We start from the raw sequence: 26,911 nt of genomic DNA, 5'->3' as shown, positions 1-26,911 counted from the left end.
ATTGATGAATGTACAATGGCATCCAGTCACTTACTCAACACCATTCATAAACTTCTACAAACGTTTATGAATAATAATATTCGCTTTGGAGGAAAGGTACTTTTATTAGGAGGAGATTTTAGACAGTGCTTAGCTATTCTTCCACATGCCATGCACTCAGCTATTGTTCAGTGCACCTTAAAATACGCAGACAATTGGCATTGCTTTCAAAAGATACAGTTAGTAAAAAAGATACGATGTCCAGAACCAGATCATAACAATTGCTTATTACAACTGGGAGATGGTACACTCACCAATACAGATGGACTTCACCCACATATTATTACAATTCCTCAAGCCTTTATCTGCGACGACTTAGTTACAGACAGATTTGGAACAGCAATCTTATTAGACCAAATGCCCCTTTTAACACAACGCACTATATTATGTCCAAAAAATATTAATGTGGAAAACATAAATACCCAAGTCATTCCATTACTTCCTGGAGAGACACAACTCTTTCTAAGCTCTGACAAACTTGACTCTGATCACAACAATAACCATCTTCATTGACATTACAAGTTCTGACCTGGAATTACCTTTTACACTTAAATGGCGTGTACAAAGAAATTTTCCAATAAACCTTTACACTGTGCCACACATTTTATTGTTTGCTTTCTATTTGCATCATCTACACCTTCACACTATTCTATATCTCATTCATACATCATGCTCTTTGTCATTCCCAACACCAGGGGTTGGCGAGCGAAGCGAGCAGGGGGCAGAGCCCCCTAGTACAGTATATATGATAAGCAATTGCAATAAAGTGTATTGGTGCAAAGTAAGTTTGTTTGTACCTCAAAAGAAATGTGAGAGTTAAGAAGACAAAAAAGTGTTTTAATTTATTTATGAGCCAATCATGAATTATAGTCTAATACATTAAATGCTTTGAAGACCACAACAAATGTTTTGGAACCTTTCGGTCTTGGTAGCTTATGTCCAGTCAGATTTGGACTATCTCACAATAGTTTCTTTTTTCATTTCTGGGCATGTCTAACAGACTGTATTCTCAGTCTCTCTGTCTCTGGCTTTATCTCTCTCTCTTCCTGTGTATTTCTCTGTCTGTTACTTTGACACAAACAATCAAACCCTTTCTGTTTTATTTAGCTTTTCCTCGTTTATGGAAGTGAAACATAGTTACAGATGAGGTAGGGAAATTATTTTTCCCTTTTGATGCCTCATTTAATTATTTCCCTGTTGCAGTGTGATCAAAATAGCATTTATAACAAATTCTGAGAACTTCATTTAGTTATATACTGATGGAAGAGAGTCTACATTGGTGCACTGTGAGGGTTTTTAAGTACACTGCGATGGACTGGTATCCAGTCTGGCATAGACTCCTGGAAGGAATGCAAAGATGAATCTGCACACTGTGTCCAGGGCATATGAAAGAACAGACATTTTTTCTCCTTGTGGCTAGTGATTCAAATAAGGGTTGAGTCCCTGACACTTTGTATTGAGACTTTGAGCACTGTGATTTGGTAGGAGACATCTAGGCAACCAAGACAGGAGGCAACAATATCAGAATTGATAATATCTTGTTTGGGTTATAAAAATGTGTGTCTGACAAGACAATACAATGTACGCTGAGGTCATGTAACTGTTAGGCAGCCTGCATTATTTTAGTGGCTGTCTTTTACATTACTCAAGCAAATTTAATTGGACATCAGTAAGACCTGATCTTGAAGGTGAGTGATAATGACTTCTAGCTTCCTGGAGAAAGAGAGTAAGAGAGGGAGGCAGGGAAAGATATTATAGATGTCTGTGCACTGAGATTTTGGACAAGGACATTCATATTCAGCGGTTCAGAATCTACTGTAGGCTTACTGTGTCACTCTAACCAAGTTATTTATTCAGCTTGTTGTAGCACTGTGTGTGTAAAATGATTGATCTTATAGTGCTGTTATGAACTTCTACTCCTCACTGCTTGCATTTATGGAAATTACACTAATGAATCCTTTTTTTTATGTCTCTGTCTGCCTATTACAATGCATTTCACACTAGCTTTACATTGGCAGGTAGACAGAAGATTAATTATATATACATTTTTTATTAAGGTACAGTATACAAAGTTACTGTTTCAGTGTATTAAACAGCCAGAAAATTTGGAGTTATTATCAAAAAGAGGATCTTTTGTTGAGCTTATATTTTATCATAGCAAATTACCAGCTCACCTTTTTATAACTTTCTCACGCACAGAATAATGTCAGGCAGACATGTATGCTCAACGGCACTTGGTTTCAGATCAAGATAAAAGGTTAACAGTGCCAATTAACCAATATATCTTCTAATGCAAATGTATGCTTCTCAGAAATAGAAAAAAAATACAAAGTACAGTTGTGGTATTGTAATGCTAGGTCATCTACATGTATGTTTGTTTTATGGATCACAATGCTTGTACATTTGTTACAATCTATGTACTGTTTGTTTTTGTTGTTTATGATCATTTACATGTGGAAATACTGTATGTATTTATTTGTAAAAATGTACCTGTCCCATTTTGAATCATGTTTTAAATGAGCACAGTCATTTTATTAAATAATGTATGAGTGTTTATTTAATAATTAATAGAATGCAAATTGCAAGAGAAATGTGATTTGTATAAACTCACTAATAATCCTTTTGCAAAGTTTTTCATTCTGTCCATCTGTTCTTTACATTGTATTATCCAGTACATGAATACTAGTGAATTGGGACCTGTCCTTTCATTTATTTAAACTTGCTTTTCTCTTCCAATTCATTATTCCTGTCAGTCCATTTACTGAATATGTCCCATCCAGTTTTAGGACTGAGTGACCAGCACAAGCCAGGAACCAAACAGTATGCCAGTCCTTCACTGACTACACTCACACATACACCTGCACTGAGTACTTGTTGCTATATATGCTTTTAATGTTTATAGCATCCATCAATGTCAATAACATTTCACATCTTTCTCTTTTTCTCCAAACAGTAAGATTACAGCTCAATAATGACACCAATATGGTAGGAAAAATGTAAAAAAATATTTGTTTTATGATACACTGTAATATATCTCTGGTTAGTCCACATCCTTTAAAAAGCTGCACATGCATTGTTTGTTTTTGTTTTTACCCTATCCATTGTGGAAGATAGATGGCGCTATAACACGCTAACCCGACACAGACAGACACTAGAGGCACAAGTCCATAAAGCACATGTGAATTTATTGATATACAGTATCCCCAACAACCCAATCACACTCTTTCCTTTCTTTACTTTCTTATTTTCTCTTTTTCTCTCAGTCCTTTTCTTTTCTTCTTCACTCCTCCTCAGCAAGCTTCATCCTCCTCCTCCCGACTCTGGCTCCTTTTATAACGCTTCAGGTGCTCGCTGACCTACGTCCGGCAGCACTTCCGGATGAGGCAGAAAACACGCCCAAGAGGGCTCAAAAAGCTGTTGTAACAACCCTTGGTGGCCATCTAGCGTTTCAGGGAAGGTAATGTTCTGACCACACTTGCTCCCCCAGTCCTCCCAGCGTTCAGGCATCCCATCCATGCAAGGACCCCGGCCTTCCGCTACACCATGTTCTGTAAACTGTTTAACAAGGATACCTTTGATAGTGCTTGTATTAACACATCTGTTTGAAAAGAATGCCCATATATTTCTTATTCATTTTACTCATATACAGTAGTTATTGTGGTGTCTTGTATTTTAATATGTATATTTCTCTATGGCAATGGCTTAACAATAAATGTTATGTTCATCTTTTCTAATATATAGCAATTTTTCAAGCTGTTTTTCAGTAGTTTAGAACAGTGCATGCAATCTCAAGTAAAATAACTTTCCATATGACTGTTAAAAATCATCTTTATTTATTTATTAATAAATTGTCAACATCTGAAGGTAATAAAAATGAATATAAATGCATCAGTTTGTGCAAATAGGTGCTTCAGCTGTTAGAACTGTTGCCTAATAGCTTCAGGGATGTGGCCCGATTTTTGGCTCAGCCATTGATAGCATATTCTCTGTGTAAGCTGCTGGCTTAGTGTGAAGGAGTGCATTACTGTGCCCTCAAACTGACTGGCTGACTTCTCAGGATTGTTTCTTACTTTCTGCCTCTCTATAGCCCTGTAACAGAAGATGCTTTTACAAAGAATAGATGGATGGACGGATGGGTATGTAGGCATGATAACATTATCATTATGACTATACTAGACAAAGAGCCCATTTCGACAACGTAAGATGAAATGGGCATGAGTTTGTGTCAGCAGTGTATGAAGAACAAATGATAAGTAACGAAGAAGTTGTTTTGTAATGATTGTAGTCCGCTTTACTCATTGCTCTACAGGGTTGTACTGTTAGTTGATGAATTTTCCAGGCCTATAGTATAATATTGAATGATGAATGTTCCAGTACAATATAGAATAGTAATAAGTATAAGCACCACAAACCTGATATAGGTGTATTGAATGAATGCGTAATTGAATCAGAAGGCGTAATTAGGCCTCGAGCTGTAGTCGAAATCGCCTTTCAGGCCTCTAGAGCTTTAATTGAAGTCGCCTTTCTCTTTGAATCCGCCGCCTGCCGCGATGTTGGGGTTGGATGTCGGTCTTAAAAGGTTTTTTGGGCAGCTGCGCAGAAGGCGACTGCGCATTCAGCTTCGGACGTGCGCAGAAGACGACTGCGCATTTAGCTTTGGACGGATGTGAGTGAGTGAGTGAGTGAGTGAGGAGGCAGGCGAATTATGTATTAAGATGATTCATGGGTAGTCCATAGTGCCTAATGGGATTCAAATTGCTTGTTACTGGTAGTGAAACTGCAGTGCAATAACACAATGCAAGAACTAAAATATGAATGTAGTGCATTTTTAATTTGCAAATTATAGGTTTATCGGGACATTATTGTCAGTTTGAGAGTACAGTGAAATTCTTACTTACATATGCTAATTGGCATACAATTTAGTTAGACTTTAGTGCTATTCTACTTAGCATATCATAAAATATATTTATTTAAAACTCGATTCCATCTCGGAGTACACCCACCCTTTTATTTACTGCATCACTGTTCTCTTAGCATACCTGAGCTTGCTCAAGCTTGTTGGAGAGTGGAAGATGAAATGAACTTCCTGTATGACTGCTGTTCTACTATGATGGCTTCCAGTTTTTCATAGAGCCATCTTTTCAATTAACATTATATTTATGTATTTTATATTTTCAAATGAAATTGACTTTGTCTTAGTAGCCCTGGTTTCAATTAAAAGGTTGTTTTGTTAATTGCTATAAAAACTCTACTTTTGGAATTTAGAAATCCATAACCTTTCCTGTGAGCTGTGAAGTATTTGCTGTCGGAGCAAGCCAGGGTCCCAAGAGTAAAATACACACATGAATGGTGAAAGACCTCATGTACTGTAACATAGGCACGACTTCGTAATGAAAAGGTTAAAATAATTTTAGCAGTAATATAAATTGTTAAAAATATTCACAAATTTGCATTCATTTAATATATTAGTCATATACTTTTTATTCTTTTAATATATTAGTTATTGTGCCCGTCATTCTTGCAATGCATTCAAAATTATAATCATTTGACTTTAATTTCCATGCTTCTCTAAAGACAAGCTATGAACTGAATCACACTAGTCACAGACTGATTAGGGCTAATCTGCTTTTTTTTTTTGTTCTCATTGTAAAGTACTGTAGATAAGATGTTGGGAGGCCATTCAGTAACAGGAAAGCATTCCATAAGTAACAGCCTTACAGACGGGATGTTATAAATGGCTACTTTGTGTTTTGTAACTTTTTCACATGAAGGAGAGAATGAGCTTCTGAAATGATTACACTGCTGTGGCCAAAGGCAGAATATTGAACTGGTGGTATCACAAGATCGGACAGATTGTCAAGGATGGCTTTATATTACACAGTGAACTGAAAATAGCTGAGCCCTAAGAATGAAACTAATCATATTTTCAAGGATGAAACACCAATAGGTTATTCATTTGAGGTAAATTATTTTATGTTGAAATTAAAAGATGTGATGTATTAGCATATATATTGTCTTTAGAATGCCTAGTGAGGTTGTTTTACATACCGTTAGTGGTATAGAAATATATAGTATTTGGTTATTATAAAAAAAAGTGAACTAGAGACGTACTTCAATGAAAACTAATGTTGCTGAATGAGGCATGGGTACTTTTTCCATGACTAAAGTATATTAAATGGTGTTGGGATATCTTACCTATCGGGCTTTGTTGAGCAGTATCTTGCGATGGAAAGAAGGAAATGAGGCATGCATCACTATAGCTCTGTTTTAAAAAAACGCAAGTGGTGATTATATTTACTTTCCATTTAGCTGTATGATAATAATAGAAAAAAATACATTTAGGCAGTAGTTTTCTGATGCTATTCAGAAACAGTAGGAGATAGTTTAAAATGATTAAACAATTTTTATTTTAAGTACAAACTTTTACATCTTAACAGTAGATGTGTTTATGCTGTGATGTATAATATTGTATTTCTTTGCACATACATGCTGTATTTTCTTTTATATTTTTTTTAATTAAACCAGAAAATATTTATTACAAGACTAGACAAAGAGCCCATTTCGACAACGTAAGATGAAACGGGCACGAGTGGAATAGTATAATACATAATAAGTATACGCACCACAAACCTGATATAGGTGTATTGAATGCATGCGTAATTAGGCCTTGAGCTGTACTCGAAATCGCCTTTCAGGCCTCTAGCGCTTTATTCGAAGTCGGATGTCGGTCGAAGTCGCCTTTCTCTTTGAATTTTCGCGGGCGTAAATCCACCGCCTGCCGCGATGTTGGTCTCGTGCATTCGGCTTCAGACGGACATGAGTGAGTGAGTGAGGAGACTGGCGAATTATGTATTAAGATAACTACAAAGATCACAATATGCAAGCTTTCAAGGCAACTCAGGCCCCTTCTTCAGGCAAGATGTAATCATGATTAAATCTTGCTTATAATCTTTTTAGTTGCTTTACTTCTCACTACATCCATAATGGCTGAAATGGTACAACACCCTAGTACTAAAGATAGTGCAAGGAAATATGCCCTTCTCAAAAGTATTTAGAGCAAATGTAACAAATGACTGGGGTGGACTGGCACCCTGCCCTGAGTTTGTTCCTGCCTTGTGCCCTGTGTTGAATGGGATTGGCTCCAGCTGACCCCCGTGACCCTGTGTTAGGATATAGCGGGTTGGATAATGGATGGATGGATTTAACAAATGATATCATTGTATTAGGTTAACTCTATAGGCTGTAGTTTTCTGTTATATTATTTCATAGCTGTTTAAATTAATTAAAAATCCACATAAATTAATTTCTTAAACTGTCTCAAAATAGAAAAGCATCTCTGCAGGTTAAAAGCTAGCATGTGCCACTCTGCTTTTACCAATATTATCCATTCATAGCATTTCCTGTTGTCACACCAAGACGTTCATGCTCCAACATCACTAGCCCACATGGCCAGTTATTTTAAAATTCAGTCCTTTTATATCAAAATTTAAAATGTACTGATGAAGTTAACATTTGTTGTTAACACTTTGAAATTATGCAACATCACTTTAGAACTGATACTGTGTTCCTGGACTTTGATATCAGTATTTTAACATTCTTATGACAGACTTTAATGTTTGCCAAAGATTTGCCAGTGGTTCTATTGTTACACTTACTTTACACTACAGAAAACTGGGCCACCCTGTCCATCAATTGATCGCTGCTAGTCTGGTTAAAGCTGTCTAAGAGCAGAGACTTCTGATAAACTACTCATGATCAAGTATAGAAACAGAGTGGTTACTGCCCATGAGATACTTTTATCATTTAGTGATTTGTTACACTTTTAGTTCTTATGAACTATTTTGTAATATGTACTTTTTGTTTTTGTCAAGACAGCTATTTTGAAATATGTTGTTTGTTTTACGAGCCTTACTCCAGCATTGGCTCCTTGCATGGCATTGCACATTGCATGAATTTTTCTTTCCAACTGTACTCCTGCCCTCACATTTTTGTATTCAGCATGTCAGCCTGCAAGTGCATAGTGATTTGTGTCTATGTGTATTTACTCATTTCTGAAAGCAAATACAGTAATGATTGTGTTCCCTTATATACTGTAGTAGATAATTCAGTAGTTGCACATTCACCTTGAGACAGTTTCATCCATTTTAATTTTGCTGCCTCACACTTCACACATTATACACTCAAAGGCCACTTTATTATGTACACCTTGCTAGCACCGGGTTGGACCCCCTTTTGCCTTCAGAACTGCCATAATTCTTCATGGCATAGATTCAACAAGGTGCTGGAAACTTTCCTCAGTAATTTTGGTAAATATTGACATGATAACATCACACAGTTGCTGCACATCCATGGTGTGAATCTCTAGTTCCACCACATGCTCTTTTGGATTGAGATCTGGTGCCTGTGGAGGCCATTTGAGTACAGTGAACTCATTGTCATGCTCACGAAACCAGTTTGAGATGATTTGAGCTTTGGTGTCATGGCATGTTATCAGAAGATTGGTACACTGCAGTTGTAAAAAGATGGACCTGGTCAGCAACAATACTCAGGTAGGCTGCAGCATTTAAATGATGCTCAGTTGGTACTAAGGGTCCCAAAGTGTTCCAAGAAAATATCCCCCACTCCATTATACCACTACCATCACCAGCCTGAATCGCTGATACAAGGTAAGATGAGTCCATGCTTTCATGCTGTTGATGCCAAATTCTGACCCTACCATACGAATGTCGCAGCAGAAATCAAGACTCATCAGACCAGGCAGCATTTTTTAAATTTCTGTTGTCCAATTTTGGTGAAGCCATGCAAATTGTAGCCTCAGTTGCCTGTTCATAGCCGACATGAGTGGCACCTGGTGTGGTCTCCTGCTGCTGTAGCCCATCTGCTTCAAGGTTTGACATGTTGTGTGTTCAAAGATGCTCTTATGCATAACTCAGTTCTAATGAGTGGTTATTTCAGTTAGTATGGCCTTTCTATTAGCTTGAACCAGCCTGGCCATTCTCTTCTGACCTCTGGCATCAGCAAGGCATTCTTGCCCAATTTTTGGACCATTCTCTATAAACCCTAGAGATGGTTATGCATGAAAATCCCAGCAGTTTCTGAAATACTCAGAGCAGCCCGTCTGGCACCAACAACCATGCCACATTCAAAGTGACTTCAATCACCATTATTCCCCTTTCTGATGCTCAGTTTGAACTTCCGCAAGCTGTCTGGACAATGTCTACATGCCTAAATGCATTGAGTTGCTGACTTCTGATTGGGTGATTAGATATTTGCGTTAACAAGCAGTTGAACAGGTGTATTTAATAAAGTATTCGGTGTGTGTATACAGTGTGGTGCAGCCTTTCACACAGTAATAACTAGATGTAGTATTATATGAAAGGAAGCTTAAAACCTTGTCATGTTGAGCCTCTTACAGTCAAATAGTGAATCTATACTGCCATAAGAATGTAACTTTTCTCAGTTTTCTTATGCTTATACCTGCATCACATCAAGAGTATTGATTGACAGGACATTTTGTTTAGTTGATTTTGGAAATTTTTATTTTACATACGTTCACTGATTGAATTTTTTTTTAATTGTTTATGCATAATGTTGATTTATTGGACGCGTCTGACATTCGTTACATTCTTGTTGAATTTCTGTATTATTGTACTGTGTATGTTACAACATTGTGTAACGCCAAATTTGATTATGTTTAAGGAATGCCTGACAAGATAGATTCATACAAGAAATGTAGTTTTATTTTATTTTTAGTTTAAAGCATGTAATCTTTGGTGTGATATTTAAAACTACAGTTTTATTGTAGTAGTCTTATTGACTGTTAAAGTGCCAACAGACTTAGCATTAAAGTATCCAGATGCATGGTACATTCAGAAGAAATGAATGTATGTTTAAATTGTACTGAATGGCATAAAAGAGCTGAATACAAGAAATTGCTAACTGATACGGTAACAAAAACAAAATAAATATTCCACTAAAATAAGTCTGGACCCTTCAAGTTTTTTCTTTTTGCAAATTATTATCCTCTTACTCTTTCTATATTAACTTCCTTAAGCATTTTTTTTGCTCAATAATGCTTGTTTAAGAACTGTCTTTGCAACAACAAAAATAGTAATAATGTTTAATTTATACAGCACTGTTCTTAAACCTCTAATTTAACTTTTGCATAATAAAAAATGGAAAAATGAAAACTGTAAAAACTGCTGAGACCAAACAATGAAGTCTAGGAAGTAGATGGGTTTTAAATGAAGTTCAGGGTGCCGAGGAGGGGAATATTGCCTGGTAATCAGATTTTCATTTGGGCTTTAACGCATTTATGGAGATGTTGCAATACAATTTATGACACCAAATGAATTGCTCATTTGTAGAGAAGAGTCTGGTCTGCACACCGTTATACCAAATTTAGACTCACATTGTAGTATAAAAAACAGGTAGGGGCCTGTAAATACTCATATTTGTATGAACTACTTGCAAATTAAGTTTCTTGGCCTTTAGCAAGGAGTCGGTTCAGCTGGGAATTAAATTATAGGTTAAATCAGTAATTGAGAATTTAACTAGTGATTAGAATTATTGTCCTTAGGTAAAAATGTATTTACATGTTGACCAGCGTTCAACACCAATGAATTACGCAAGTGATTCACTGTTCCAATATGGTTTTTATCTTTAAAAATTTGATATTAATTAAGCAGATCTGCAAATTTAATGTCATCTCGTTTATTTTAATGTGCCTTTGTTTTGTCCCTAGCATTGTTCTCCACCTACCCCTAGATTATTTCTGGTGTATCCCTGTGATCACTTCATTATATCTCACACTGAAATCACTCAGGAACTTTCTTACTCCCCAGCATCACATAACCTATTTCCATTATGAACAGCAGTGCCTCTATTCTAATGTCCTTTTCATTATTAAATCTTTATGCTTGATGTAATTATTACAACAATTCATTCTTTTTTAAATACAGTATCTCTCATCTCTCAGAGGTCTGGCTCTAAAGGATGTAATAAAAACCATATGCGGCACTTCTTATCGATACAGAAAGTAAATATTTAAATGACAAATGATGTTAAAAACCGCTGCTTAGAAGTTTTCCTTTATAAAAAAAAAGCAAAACAAAAAAAGAAAGAAACACATGCAGCTAGGTCATTGTGGGAAAAAAAATACAGAAGCAACAAATGCAAATTTCCAAACAAAATAAATAGGCAGTTCATTTCCAGAATAGAATCACATTGGGCCAGAGCTTATCACCACAGTTTTGAGCTTAATGCCGGAACCCGTTTTAGATATCGAGCCAGTTCATCACAGGCCCCTTCATACCAAATGAGATCAATTTAGAGCCAAGAGTCAGCTTAATGTGCCCATCTTTGGGATATTGGAAGAAACCAGGGTATCCAGAAAAAAATCCAGAAGCAGAAAGTAAAAGGTGAACAATAGAATGAGGATGTCCTGCGGTGGGTTGGCACCCTGCCCAGGATTGTTTCCTGCCTTGTGCCCTGTGTTGGCTGGGATTGGCTCCAGCAGACCCCCGTGACCCTGTGTTCGGATTCAGCGGGTTGGAAAATGGATGGATGGATAGAATGAGGATGTAGATCCTTATGACTGTGATGAGGAAAAATTCAAAATGCTGGTTAACAAATGTCCTAAAATATTATTTCAAATTCAGTTAATTGGTGACTCTGAACTTTCCCAGTACAAGTGTATCTCTTTCTGGGACAAGCTTTGATCTTCTGTGACCCTGAAATGGATATGTGGCTTAGGGAATAGATGGATAGATTAATTCTAATAGTACGAGCTCATTGCACAGTACTGTATAAATTATTGGAAAAAAGTGTGGGAAGTCAACTTTTGTCATGCTTAAAAATTAAAAACACATAAATGTAAATAAAAATTAACTCTTACTATTTTTAACTAATACACTGTAAAAAATGTAAACTTTTCTAATCACTTGTCAAATATTTCATTCTTGTTCCATTTGTGGCAGGTAGCCCGGACACAGACAGGCAGACACCGATGATTCAAGCACCAACACACGTTTATTCATTATTTACAGTGCACACAACCCAGTACTCCCGTACTAGTCACCCACAGTCCAAGCCTCTCTTTCCAATGCATTCCTTCGTGACCGCCTCCACTCCTCTCCTCCGAGCTCCGTCCTCTTCCACCCAACTCCAGCCATTGAATGCTGGTTGCTGGCTCCTTTTATGGCCCACCCGGAAGTGCTTCAGGTGCTTGATCACCTGTTTCCGGTTGCACTCCCATGTGGGGCCGAAGATTAGTCCAGCTTGGCTCAGGGACCCATGCTGCACCCACTGGCGACCTCCCCAGACCCAAACAGGGCATGGGACTTGGCCGTCCGCCACACATTTTAAAACTAGACGAAAAAGAACATAACACAGTACATGCTGTACATAAAAATAAGTAAAGGATGCTGTTTTTAGAATAACATTTAACACAGATGTATAAACTGTATGACAGATGTTTAGTCTAGAAGGAAAAAAATGTTTCTCAATTAAAACCCTGTCATTTTAAAAACTTCTTTTTATCAGCTTTCAGGATTGTGCGAGCATACCTGGAATGCAGGTACATTAAAGGGGAATTGAGAGTTGTTCATTAACCTAACACTGTTACGTTAGGGATGTAGAAATAATCTTGAGTGCCTGGAGAAAAAGCATGTGAGCACAGGAAGAATGTGAATACGCTTCCTAGTTAATTAGCTGGCAGATCAAACCAGGTCAGTCCCTGGAGCTAACCACTGTTCAGACTCAGAACCATTTCCACTGATTTTGATATTCTCAATGGAAAAGCTACTTTCATGCAAAAAATAGAATTGTGCTTCTACCTCTGTTGCACAATAAGAATATAGGACTTATATTAGTGAATTTGGCTCATTGATTTATTCCAAATAACTTAATATACTAGCAAGGTAGGGAGCATGTACTGATGCAGTGCAAAATTAATAGAAAAGCTGCTTACAATTTTTTGAAAGCACCAAAATCATCAAAACATACAATTGTCAATTGATTAATCATAGTAGAAAACAATTGAGTAGCTTTTCATTTTTTATCATGTTAATAAATTATGCAAAACTATAGTATTAATAATCTGCGGTGGGCTGGCACCCTGCCTGGGGTTTGTTCCCTGCCTTGCGCCCTGTGTTGGCTGGGATTGGCACCAGCAGACCCCTGTGACCCTGTAGTTGGGATATAGCAGGTTGGATAGATGGATGGATGGATAGTATTAATAATGTGGCTGTATTTGATTGGAATTAGTTCTGTGTTTCTAATGCATATGTATTTTAGTAGCCTCTTATAACCCCTTCAATAATGATCATGCTGTTTCCCTGTAAAGGGTGCAGCTTAGAAATTAAATTTTTACATGCTAACACTTCTTTTATTTTATTGGTGAAAAATTCAGTAAGACAAAGTAGAACCAAATCTTGAAGATAGTCCAGAATTTCCTAATAGTATAATAGAATATTACCAAACTATTCACCCTCCTTCATTTATCTTTTTACAACCTGCCTGAAGAACTGGCCTGAGCTGTCTTAAAAGCTTGCATATCGTAATCTGTTCAGTTCGCCAATAAAAGGTATTATTTTGCTTGACTTCTCATTATGTCTTTGAAGAAACATAAATATCACATAGATATTTATTTGAAATGTTCAATTCATTTTTTTTGTATAGTGTTTTCCACTGGGTACAGATTTTGAGCTTTTGCATACATTCATACAATAATAGAAAGGCAATAACAGAAATAGGCAAACCATACACCATTTACATACAGGAGCACACATGTTAGATTAAATGTACAGTAAAACAAACGTTTCAAGTTGATTAATATAAACAAAAAATACAAATATAAATAAAGTATTTTGATATTTTAGTTGTGATATGGTCAGTTGACAGCACAGTAGAGGAAGACAAAACCAAGGGATAGAACCCATGTGTCTGAGACTATGAACAACAATTTCTAAACACTTTCCCCCCTTTTCTTCCAAGTGGAATCTTGTTCATCTAATTTTGAATTTTGAAACTGAATATGTGTTCTGGACAAAAAACAGGGGTGAACTGTTGAACATGAAGTTTGAGCAGTGTGCCTGGTCAAAATACATTTTAAAATAATTGGGAATACTTCTGACTACATTTTAACTATGTAATATGTACTTTATTTTTGATATTTATTTTTGAGAAGGTAATAATCACTCTATTATGTGATAATGGTACCCTTTATTTGGAAAAGAATCTTTTTTTAGTGCTGTCTATACATTTTCACTATAGTTAAGCTGTGAGTCAGCAGGATTACCGGCTATTTTAACTTACACTGATTGTCACAGTAATAAAATATAACAGATGATCTTAAAAACATGCTTGGAAATATGTCCTAAAAATAGGACAGTCTATGAACAGTTGGCAGTAAGAAATTACTAGAGGACACAGACACGTTTTATGTCTTCACTGCAGTTAGTAGTAATCCATTATTTCATTTTAGAAAATGATTTGTCCTTCAAAATCTTTAGACCTCAACCAGTCAAGTATCTATGGGAAGAGGGGGGAATTAGAGATCCAACAGCTAATTTGTAATTGCTATAGGTTACATTAGTGTCGACATGGATCAATATCTTTATACCACACTTTTTAATCTCTGTTGAGTTCCTTTCTTCACAAGTTAGTGGTTGTTTAGAGGACAAGTCACAGTTACTGTAGGTACAGTAATCATGCTACACCAAAAGAATTACCAGTCATTGTTCTGCTGCTATAGACAATCAGGGATTGACCACTTTTTCTAGGTTACCACAAGGGTATAAAATGATGTATTTAAAATGAATTCAATAGAGATAGCAGGCATATCTGTTTACTGAGGAAAATGCTATAGGAAGATGACATCAACATGTTAATATATTTCTAAGTGAAAGAACAAATACACTTTGTAGTCATTTTACTAGGTAAACCTATCAAGTACAGTACTAGGTATGATCCACATTCTTTTACCACAAAAGCCTCTGATGTTTCAAGGCATGGGTTCAGTGAGGCTGTAGAAAGTGTCTTTTAGGGTTTTTGGTTCATGCTGACATTATAACATTACACACTTCCTGCAGAATGTTTAGCAACATATTCATACCATGAGTCTCTGATTACGTCTCATCCCAGAGGTATGATTCTGTTTGAACTCTGTAGTCCACCAGAACATACCGAAGTCACTGTCATATTCATGTAACAAGCTTGAAATAATGAATACTTTCTAGGCTTTCAGAGTAGACTGAAGTCACAGTCGTATTTATACAGTATAACCAAATGTGAGGTGGTACATGCTTTGTGACATGGCATATTATCCCACTGAAAGTATCAATTTGAAAAGGGGTATACTGTGACATGAATGGATGTACAGGGTCAACAGAATGGCTTGAAAACTCTTTGGCATTGAAATGATTTTAACAGGCTTAATTGGTGTCAGGAAGACATTCCCAACACCATTTTATCAGGTTCTAACATTAATGCATAGGCAGGAAATATCACTGGTTTCATATTCGTAATGCCAAATTATCACATGATCGTCAGCATAAATTGAGATTTGACAGAACCAGGGAATATTTTTTCAATATTTTTTTTCTCTAATTGACCATTTTGGTGACCATGTGTCTACTGCTGTTTCATATTAGCTAACTGGGGTGAAGCCTAGCATGGCTGCTCTGGCCCAGCTGCTTCAATGTCTGTTGAACTGTTTGTACAGAAATGCTCTTCTATACACAACTGTTTGTAAACAGCTGTCTAGTCCTCACAACCACTTGTGCACCCGAGTTATTGTCAAACACAACATGCCGAGGGGTACTACAGTCATTATTGCAAGTTACTGTGACTTGCTGGAGACCAATGTGAAGCCTGCTATTTGATCCAAGCGGCGGGGACTGCTGTCTCAAGGAGTCCTTTACTGACAAGACAATGCCTGCCAGCCCACACACTGCTAAGAACACCAAGGCTTGTCTGGAGAAACTGAAGTTTGAGGAACTGCCACATCCTCCTTATTCTCCAGATTTGGCACCGTGTGATTTCCACCTTTTTGGGCCACTAAAAAAACATCTGGGTGGTTGTCAATTCAAGACAGATTACGAGGTGCACAAGTGGTTGTGAGAACAAGACAAAATCTTTTATTCTGCTGGAGTCCAGGCACTTCCAGGCAGGTGGCGCAAGTGCATTGAGAAGGGTGGAGACTATATTGAGAAATGACATTACCAGTTTTGCTAAAGTTCGTTCCATTTTCTTATAAATCCAGTTTTCTTACTTAAGCTTGACTCCCCCTCGTATTATCAAAGGATTCAAGGAAGCTTGGAAATAATAATTTAGATGGTGATGCTTACGTATTTGCACTCTGAATTGAGAAGCTCAGATATAAAAAATAAAAAAAATAGTTTCTAGGTGTAGAGTTCCATCCCTCCAGCTTCTTTTTGTGGGGAACAGTGGCAAAATATTTAAGAAACACTTTAAGGAGAATATTAGCTTACTATATAAGTTTTACCCTTTCTAGACTGCAGCAGTTATTATAGGTAAAAATATCTTCACAGTTTTCTGTGAGTCAAAATTATGTGTTATTATTAATTTTAATAGTGTTATTGAACTTATGTGTGGTCATGAAAAAGTTTTGGGAAAACTTGCAAAATTTAGTATTAGAAGAATCCGATTATGAAATTATATTGCTTATAACCATGTAAACCCCCTTAAGCAAATAAGAACAACAACAGAAAAATCCAGTAGTAGAGTCCCTTTTATGTCCTGGAATACACACACAAATAAACGTGACAGGAGGCCATTTATTTCTCAGAGCTCCTCCTGTCTCTATGATATACTGTATAAATAAATAGACTCACATCACACACAGAGACATCTTAAGCACAACACAATCCAAATAAGTGTACAAAAAAACAAACTGTTATACAAGCACTGCATTCACGTGTATTATGTTGGAATTAGAAACGAATACTGCTAAAGGGATAGACCACTAAAACCAAAACATTTCAAACAAAAAACGCGCTTCTTTGCAATTACATATAGATCAAATTCAAAGTATTCAAGTCTTATTGTAAGGTAGACACATTTTATGGTGGCTCTGAAGGGCAAAAGGCAAAAACAAATTCAAAAACAAACCAAATAAAAAAAACAAAATAAAAACAACAGAATGAAATTAATTAATATATGACAACATGAAGTTAACAATAAAAAGTGAGAGCATAAACTTAGCAAATAGTGAGAGTGCGATGCCATGGCAGACATTTTTGCGCCAGCACGCTCACCACGCATTAGCTGTTAGGTGGTGAAATTGGTGAGAGAGATAGCCAGTTAAAGATGGGGGGAGATTAGGGGGCTAGAATAACTAGACCATGGAGGGAAATTTAGGCTAGACATTGTGATACACCCGCTCTTTATGAAGGATGACCAGGGTGTTCTTTTATGACCACTGAGAGTCAGGATCTTGGTTTTACATCTCATATGAAGGATGGTGCTATTTTTACAGCACAGTGTCCCCATCACCACATTGGGGCTTTGGGGTCCACATTCAGACCTCAGGGTAAGCACCCCCTGCTTTCCTCACCAACCAGCAGAAACCCAAGCTTTTCCTAGATGGTCTCCCATCCAAGTACTGGCCAGGCCCAACCATGCTTAACCTCAGTTAGATGACCTCTTCATATGGTATGGCTGCTGGCAGCAAAAAAAAGTGATCTAATACTCTGCTGTATATAATGGAGAAAATGTCACACCCACCTCAAAGCAGGTGGAAGAGGAGAAGACTCTCAAGCATTAGGAGATAAAGATAGCACTTACTGTAGCTCAACTTTTAATGCTGGTTTAACCTGAAGCACAGCAAAAGCTGTAGTGACATGAAACGTATTATTATCATCATTGCCCAACAAGTGTCTCTGATACAGCTTGAATGTTAGACAAGTTTCTTGTCTGTCACTGTTTTTTTTAGTTCCCTTTAACTGTGTCCCAGTGTTTCAGTTTGAAAAAAGCTGCAAATGTAGGATGTCTTTATAACTTGCAATGATAAAACACTCTGATGTTATACCGTGAAGACTGTAGCAGCTGAGTAGAGTATCTGCCCTTTTTTATCACCTTACTCAGGTTTTATTTGCCACATTTGGCATATAACAATGCAACTGAATATATGTTACATGTTCCCCATATTTCCTTATGTCCCCAGGCATTCTGGCATTATCGTGGCCTTCACCGCAAGTCTTATTTTCTAGTTTCTGTCTAGATGTTTACTTTAATATGGGTCTGTGCAGTATATGAAAGCGAAATCTATATACAGATATGTACATCTTCTTCTTCCTAGCTTTTATCCCATGCTTGTGTAATGTCAGCTGTTGAGCAGGACTTTTGCCACTTGTTTCGATCAAGGGCATCTTTGGGGACAATATCGACTTCATCGAATTCAGTTGAGCCAGCACTTTTTCAGTCTTCCTTATAGTTGCTTGTCAGGTGGGCTCAATCGTAAAGCTGTTTCGGCCTCTGAGTTGTCATTGCTGCGGATGACATGGCCGCACCATTAGAGGCGCGCACTGCACATCTTCTCGTTGATTGGAGCAACAGTCATGATCTTCCGAACATCATTCATGATATGGTCAAGTCTGGTTAGACTTATATGTATATATGTATACATATATATTTACATAATATCCATCCATCCATTTTCCAACCCGCTGAATCCAAACACAGGGTCACGGGGGTCTGCTGGAGCCAATCCCAGCCAACACAGGGCACAAGGCAGGAACCAATCCCGGGCAGGGTGCCAACCCACCACAGGACACACACAAACACACCCGCCCACACACCAAGCACACACTAGGGCCAATTTAGAATCGCCAATCCACCTAACTAGCATGTCTTTGGACTGTGGGAGGAAACCGGAGCGCCCGGAGGAAACCCACGCAGACGCGGGGAGAACATGCAAACTCCACGCAGGGAGGACCCGGGAAGCAAACCCAGGTCCCCAGGTCTCCCAACTGCGAGGCAGCAGCGCTACCCACTGCGCCACCGTGCCACCCTTTACATAATATATGTACTGTAAATATTTACATATAGTAAAAAATTAAATATATCACAGCACTTTCATTTAGAATATAATAAATATAATTACAGTGATGTACTAATTATTGATTATATTTTCTGCCCATTTCAGCTAAAAGTATCTGTCAAAGGTTCATGGATCATTAAGTAATTGTAGAAACCCAAGGATGCAGGGATACCTGGGGTTGTCAAGGGGAGATTTGTGGAGAAGGCAAAATCCCACAATGTTTGGGGATAACCCTGGAAATCAACCCCTTCTAGGGCTTAAAGGTTGCTGTCTACCAGTGACTTATAAACTATAAAGTCAGGAGGTGAGTAGTGACAAATGCTTGACTGGCAGGAGGGAGGAAGAAAGGAGAAAGAAAGAGAAACAGACAGGAGGTGGGCAGCAAAGATTGGGAACTGTGTATTGTGGTAATTGAGCTGGAAAGTGAATAAGTCACTTCAATGAGACTAGCATGTCATGGATTGACCCTTAGAAGCTGGAGTTTTTAATACTTTTGGATTCTTGTGTTCTTCGATAACCTCTTCTGTTTATACCCCCTTATTAACTGTGAATTTATGTATTACTTTCCCCTTCTTGTCATCATTCTGGGTACAGGAATGGAAAGAGTCCATCTCCTATCACTCACACTTGATGTTTTAACTCTTTTTGGAAATTAATGTTCTTCTACAATTGAGAGCAGCATTGTCTGTAGATTTTTTATTAGTCTTGCACTGAACGGCAGATTATACATTTTAATGAAAAGTATACAAATGCATTTTGCTCATGAATATGATGGTTTGGGCACAAGTACCACAACAAGGAATGAGATAAATGTTCACAACGCTCTGGGAATATGAAGACGTGAATTGCATTTGTGTGTTTTCTATAAGTGCTTATGAGGGTGTGCTACAGTATATGAAAAGCACACTATAAATATTTTTTGATTGATTGATCAATTTATAGGGACTCATTGTGGTGCAGTAGTTAGTGCTGTTACCTCACCGGTTCAGGGGTTTGGATTTTATTTCCACATGATCACTACCTGCATTGAGTTTGTATGTTCTGCCCATGTTGGCACGTTTTCTGTCAGAACTCTAGCTATCTGTCATATTCCACTGCAGATTAATTTGGAATTCATAAAGTGCATTCAAGAAGAAGCAAGAAACTAAGGAGTCAGTGCATGGCGTTGTACATTTTATAATCATAGAAGTTTAAGGGACAGCAAGTTATCCCTAACTCTGCATTTTCATCCCATTAATTCACAAAATACTTTGGAACTGACACACAAACTGCCTTTGATTGAGCTGAATTATCGATAAATACTTTGGAAAGCCTTTCATACTTTAACTAATTTCACTCATTCTATATGTGGTCTCTTTGTAGTGGACAACACTTTATTGATTTGCTTTAGCTTGCAGAACTATTGTTCTCTTATAAAAGCATTTAGTAAAAGTAGTGCCCAAGGGAGAGTGAGAGAGAGGGAGAGAGAGAGAGAGAGAGAGAGAGAGAGAGAGAGAGAGAGAGAGGGAAAAGAAGAGATGGAAACTTACTTTGAGTCTGCAAAAACAGATGAAAGCATTAGGGTGGGAGCCTTGTCAGTGTCAGACAGATTCAGAGTTCAACACCAAAGGAAATCCTGAGTGCACTGTGCCACTAACTCTTCATTGTTTTTTGGAATGCATCCTGAATTCTCTAGGAGGCTGTTTGGTTTGTTTTACACATCCGAATTTCCAAAGGTAAATAGCAGAGATATTTTCAAAATTACTTTTTAATTTGTTATTAAATGTATTATTTTTAATGTCTTTCTTTTCTTAAAGACTTGGCAAGTCTAATGTTTCCATTTCAGTGTTTAGGTTTTATTGCTGCTTTTTGGAATGTTATACAATGGTTATTTTCTGAAATAATGCTTTTGGTCTGGGACTCTCTGCCATTGCATGCCTATACTAGCAAGTAGGTTGTATTGTTTTCTGTTAACTACTTTTAAGATTCAGCACACTTTATTCTTTACAATTTGTAGCGTTTCACAATTATATTTCTTTGACTTGCTGGAATAGTTTGGAGTTTACTTTCTAACACCACATTTTTGTAAGCTGTTACTGTATCTTAAAATGCTTCCACAGTACAGTAACCTAGTTTACGGTTCCTGTTTGTACTTGTAGGTGACACAATGGCACAGTGGTTAGTGCTACTGCCTCACAAAATCCAGCATCCTGGATTTGAATCCCACATTTGGTCATTGTCAATGTGGAATTTGCAAGTTCTCCCCTGTCTGAGTAGGTTTTTCCGGAATGCTCTTGGTTTCTTTCCCAAATATGTCTGCGTTAAGTTCCCCAAGTGTGGGCTCTGCAGTCACTGGTAAATAGACTTTATTCCTCCATTATTCAATTGTTCTGAATTGGATTAACTTCATGTAAAATATTATTTGAACACATTACATACTGTTTGGGAGTAAACTGGGCTACCTAAGCTGTCTATAAAAAATACTCCTACATGTACCCCCAAGGACCAGATTGTGTACTTTCATATTCCTTATTTGGCAATAGAGAGTGCCCACAAGGAACATTGTGATACCATTTGAGTCATTATAAAAAGAGAGCTAAACGAAAATGGACACAAACTACTTCTGACTGTATTGCAGGGAAAATTGCAATAATAGCAAAGTAGGTGTTGTGTCCTTCATTGTTATTGCAGTACTGCTAAAGTGAATGAACTTTCAACGTTTGTCTCAAAATACAAGTTCATATTAGATGTTTTTATTAAATTTATAATTTATAAACCCTAATTCCTTAAGATTTAGAATCAAAGAAAATAGTTGAGTATATTTGAGCTAAAACCTGTGTTTAAAGCTTTTGTATTCCAGTTCAGTGCACAGAAATCATAGGTAGTGTACAGTGTAGGAAATTAACAAAACTGGCTTTATTTAGTTGTTAGTTCATATTAGAAGCCTAAAATTAAACAAATGCAATTTTCCTGTCAGAAAAGATCATTAATTGTATGTTCCTGATCCCAGATCCTTCAGGCCTTTAGGTAAAAACAACCTCAAATAGTCAATCTACCGGGCATATACATGTGTCTTTACAGTATGATGCACCTGGGGCTACCCAATGTAAGATTCAGTGACATCTTCTTCAATAGGAGAATTATTATGAAAAACCTGTTATACTGTTGAAATACATTTTTTTAGACATTGATGTCCTGGGTGATAGAGATATGCTCTAGAGAGGAGAGGAATGAAGGTCAGTAGGAGCAAGAAAGAATACATGGTGTGAATGAGAGGGAGGCCAGTGCAATGGTGAGGATGCAGGGAGTAGAGTTGGCGAAGGTGGATGAGTTTAAATACTTGGGATCAACAGTACAGAGTAATGGGGATTGTGGAAGAGAGGTGAAAAAGAGAGTGCAGGCAGGGTGAAGTGGGTGGAGAAGAATGTCAGGAGTGATTTGTGACAGACGGATATCAGCAAGAGTGAAAGGGAAGGTCTACAGGACGGTAGTGAGACCAGCAATGTTATATGGGTTGGAGATGGTGACACAGACCAGAAAGCAGGAGACAGAGCTAGAGATAGCAGAGTTAAAGATGCTAAGATTTGCATTGGGTGTGATGAGGAGGGACAGGATTAGAAATGAGTACATTAGAGGGTCAGCTCAAGTTGGACGGTTGGGAGACAAAATCAGAGAGGCGAGATTGTATTTGTTTGGACATGTGTAGAGGAGAGATGCTGGGTATATTGGGAGAAGGATGCTAAGGATATAGCTGCCAGAGAAGAGAAAAAGAGGAAGGCCTAAGAGAAGGTTTATGGATGTGGTGAGAGAGGACATGCAGGTGATGGGTGTGACAGAACAAAATGCAGAGGACAGGAAGATATGGAAAAAGATGATCCACTGTGGCAACCCCTAACGGGAGCAGCCGAAAGAAGAAGAAGATATCCTGGGTGAGGGACCAGTACAGGACACGAGTCCATGATAAGACACATTCACATACCATTGCACGCTCATTCGGGTCAGATTGGTTGACGACCCATCAATCAGCTTAACCTGGGTGTCTTTGGGCTCTAGGAGGACACTGGAGAACCTGCAAAAAAGAAAAAGAAAGATGTGAAGAAAACATATTAAACTTTCATCATAACTACATCAGGAACTGAACTTGAGTCTCTTCAGTGCTGCCCCACTCCTAAGAGAAAATTTATATTAAAGCCCTTAAAAAGTTGTTTTGATGGGAGACATGGTACTGTAAGTCAGATAGTTAGTATCTTCCACTTTGAAGTTCTACTTAAATAACATGCATTTAACGATTTAGTATTGTTCGGCTTTAAGATGCTTAGTTATTGAGTCCTCTGTGTGAACTAATTAAAGATCAATGACTACTCCGGAGGGAAAGAGTATTAAACTCTGACAGAAAAGGGAAGGAAGAAACAAGTTGTATCCGTTTATAGTTACAGGGAAATAAAGCAGAGGTTGGATTCATCAGCAGCCTATTCTCTAAGACAGTTGCATTTTATTTTGTATGTTGAGGAAGTATTTTATTAAATATTCAGATTGGTCTTGAATAAAAGAGGTAAACAAATGAAACTGTGTGTCTTAAATAAAATCATTACTAAATGTTATACAGTAACTTTCCATTAATGTATATCCGTTATTAGATGGTTTTCGCAAAGGCGGTAAATGAGTTTTATTTTGCTATGACAATGGATGTGGTAAAATATTCACCCCTTTAATACCTGTGAGCTCTTCTGAAGGAACTATAACTAGAGTATTTCCAGTATCTTGAGTATCCCTAATATTTAGATCACAGTTGATCAATTTAACAAAAGGAATTCTCAGCTTTAGAGTGTTCACGTTTTCCATGTGCTTCTTTGGGTTTTCTCTAGGAACTGTTCTTCTCAAACAATCCAAGATATGCTGCTAGCTCGCTTTGTGTCTCTAAATATGTATGATATGAGTGACTGTGGTTATTTGTAGGAATAAATTATAATGAGAGTGTATTGTCCTAGGTTAGTATATGCTTAAATACATTACTTTTGAAGTAGGATGTCGCTCTTCTTGTGCTTTACTGAAACGAAAAATAAAAGACTTATTTAAGGATGATTATGTTATTTAAAATGTGTATTTGAAATAAGAAAATTTTGACCATCATTCAAAACCTTACAATTGTTACACTGATTTTATTTACACTTTTTAATGGCAGACTATATTTCCTGATATTTAAAGTAATTTGGAGGACATCAGTGTATTTTATTTTGTCTATTCTTATGGTCATTTACGATCTTTGTGCCTGCAAGTATTCTTGGCAGCTAACTTCACCAGATGCTCTTCGACAGATTAGGCATGTCTCATTATTAACAGATTCATACAGCAGGTTTAGGCAAAGAAATGGGGATGTAAACAAGGAATGAAACAAGAGAGATACAACAACCCCAGTCTTGCAACTTCTAGCCTACTTATCACGTCTGCAGTATTGCTTTAAACAACAGGTTGAAAATGCTGTAAAGTTGTAATATAGTCTCTCTAGTGTGATGGGAAGCATGTTGAACTTTAAACCACAACATTGCTTATTCAATCCCTTGTCTATACTATGTGATCCCAAACAATCCATTTGAAAAAATGATGCACACATTTATATTTAAAAAGTCATATTTCAGTCTGTACTTTTTTTTTTAAAGTATGATAAAACTCATCTATAAAATGTATTATTATTTCCATATTCATGTTAAAGCACTCTAAACTACAAAAAATGTGAAGCATGTTAAACCGCTAATGCATAACTACCAGATGTGTTGCATAGCAATATTTCTACTGTGAGAGGTATTTTAGGGATTTCCTTTTAAAGATCTGACATGGAGCAATAATGTCATGAAGACATTGTGAGATATTTAATATACAGTACTGTGTCTTTATAAACATTTTTATTCTATCATTATTCATTCTGATAGAAACACATTCAAATGAATTATTTACTGTATATAAAACTGAGCATGCTTGTATGGGTAATTTCCAGCCATTATTGCTTTAAACCATCATTACAGACTAATAAACACACAAACAAATGCCTAATGGAACTCCTTGGCTCAGCTGTTTGTTTGCTGTGAATCGCAGGCTGCCATGTTTGCATATATAACTACACTGTCCTTCACTGAAATTCCTGATATTTTTTCCTGTTTTTCCCATTGATCATGTTATCTCCATACTAGTGAGCCTTGACCCAACTTTTCTATAAGATCTAAATACCACTAAAGTTGTCCTTTAAATCAATCCTATCATTTCTTCATCGATCGAAACAGTCTGACAGCATAAACACTTTTTCAGAATTGTATTCCTTGCAGCTGTTGCTTCTCATCTTGTGTTTGTATATAACATACTGTAGATGGTGCCTGAATATTTACTGTACCTTAATGGTATTCATTACCATTTGGAGGTGTTCCTTAGAAATTAATTCTTTAAGCAAATACATTTTCATTATTGGTGTCCGCATTGAATCTCACTTTTGTGTGTCATAATATGAATTTCAGTTTATTTACTCATATTTTATTTTATGCTTGTATGGGAGAATCCTTACATTTTACAGCCAAGTTGTCATTTTATAAGATATAACAAAAAGGAGTATTTCCTTTCCTTTCCAAATTGAGCTGTCGATTAGCTTTCCAGGTTTCTCTCTAAATGAGGCATTGGAACTGATAAGAAAATATTGACTTCAGGCAGGACTTTTTGGCATAAAATGCAGTTTGAAAAGCCAACAGTAAAGAAACACAGAAGCAAATCTGACCACTTTCACTTTTTCTGATAGGATTAAGTGATTAGATTTGAGGTTCAGCAAAAAGTCCTCTGTGACTTTAATGTACCATTCACTTTGGAAGTAGCAGGGTCATAATAAAAAATCAGATGGCAGTGATTTATAAAGGTTTTCACGAGCTGCCTAATGGCTGTAAGAAAGAGAAAACCCAACAATAACTAACCCTGATGATGCATCTTGTTTAATATATAAAGACTTACTGAAGGCCTCCCAAAATATGAAAGTAATCCAGTCTTTTTAAGGTGTGTAAGCATGCAGCTCCAATAATTCTTTGGCCAATATCAGAGCAACTATTCAGCTACCATTAAATCTATTTAATGATGCTTGGTTTTTTACCTTAAACTATCTTTAATGAAATACCTCATAATACTTAGACTTACTGTTTGAAGCACTATTCCCACTTAGTCCTCATAGTTTGCAACCACTCTCACTTGACATCAGTGACTCTTGGATGATTTCTGGAAAGAAAGAAGGATCATACGTCTCTGTACTCCTATGTGATAATCTATCTATCTATCTATCTATCTATCTATCTATCTATCTATCTATCTATCTATCTATCTATCTATCTATCTATCTATCTATCTATCTATCTATCTATCTATCTATCTATCTATCTATCTATCTATCTATCTATCTATCTATCTATCTATCTATCTGAATGTTTCATGTGTTTCCTAACAGTACTCTGCCAGCCCTGTTACTAGGTAATGGCTGAGCACTGTGTGATCTTTACTTTCTTACAGCTCATACCGTAAAAGAAGGTACTTTGACAGATCCATGTCACCTTGAGTTCAGCTGTTCTATCATTTTCTTTTGTGGTTTTCTTTAATTTTTTTTTATGTACAAGCCAGAGATTATTTTTTGTGACTTTGATTTTGGGATAACCCCAATGTATGACCCATCTGACTTAGGATTCTTTCATTGCTTTTTGTAAGTAAGCCCACCAGGAGTTTTTAGTAGTTCAGCACATTATTAAAATAGCATTACATTTTCAAATCCCACTTGACTAGGACTGGAGCCTATCCAAAGTCATAGGATGCTAG

The 26,911-nt window shown here is 36.9% G+C and overlaps 1 protein-coding gene across 2 annotated transcripts in view; it reads left to right on the top strand.

Annotated features, from left to right (window-relative positions):
* Positions 1-26,911, top strand: part of arhgap28 (Rho GTPase activating protein 28) — a 120,519-nt gene that overhangs the window by 35,201 nt on the left and 58,407 nt on the right. The window contains exon 1 of one of the 2 annotated variants that reach the window (XM_051929153.1): positions 5,777-6,000. The exons of the other annotated variant lie outside the window; for it this stretch is intronic. The gene's annotated coding sequence lies outside the window, so the exon portion shown is untranslated. Of the gene's footprint in view, positions 1-5,776; positions 6,001-26,911 lie in introns of those variants that run through there. 2 annotated transcript variants of the gene reach the window in all.

The sequence above is a fragment of the Erpetoichthys calabaricus genome, chromosome 6 (genome assembly GCF_900747795.2).
Source record: "Erpetoichthys calabaricus chromosome 6, fErpCal1.3, whole genome shotgun sequence".
Lineage (NCBI taxonomy): Eukaryota > Metazoa > Chordata > Cladistia > Polypteriformes > Polypteridae > Erpetoichthys > Erpetoichthys calabaricus.
This window is presented reverse-complemented; position numbering and strand designations above follow the sequence as displayed.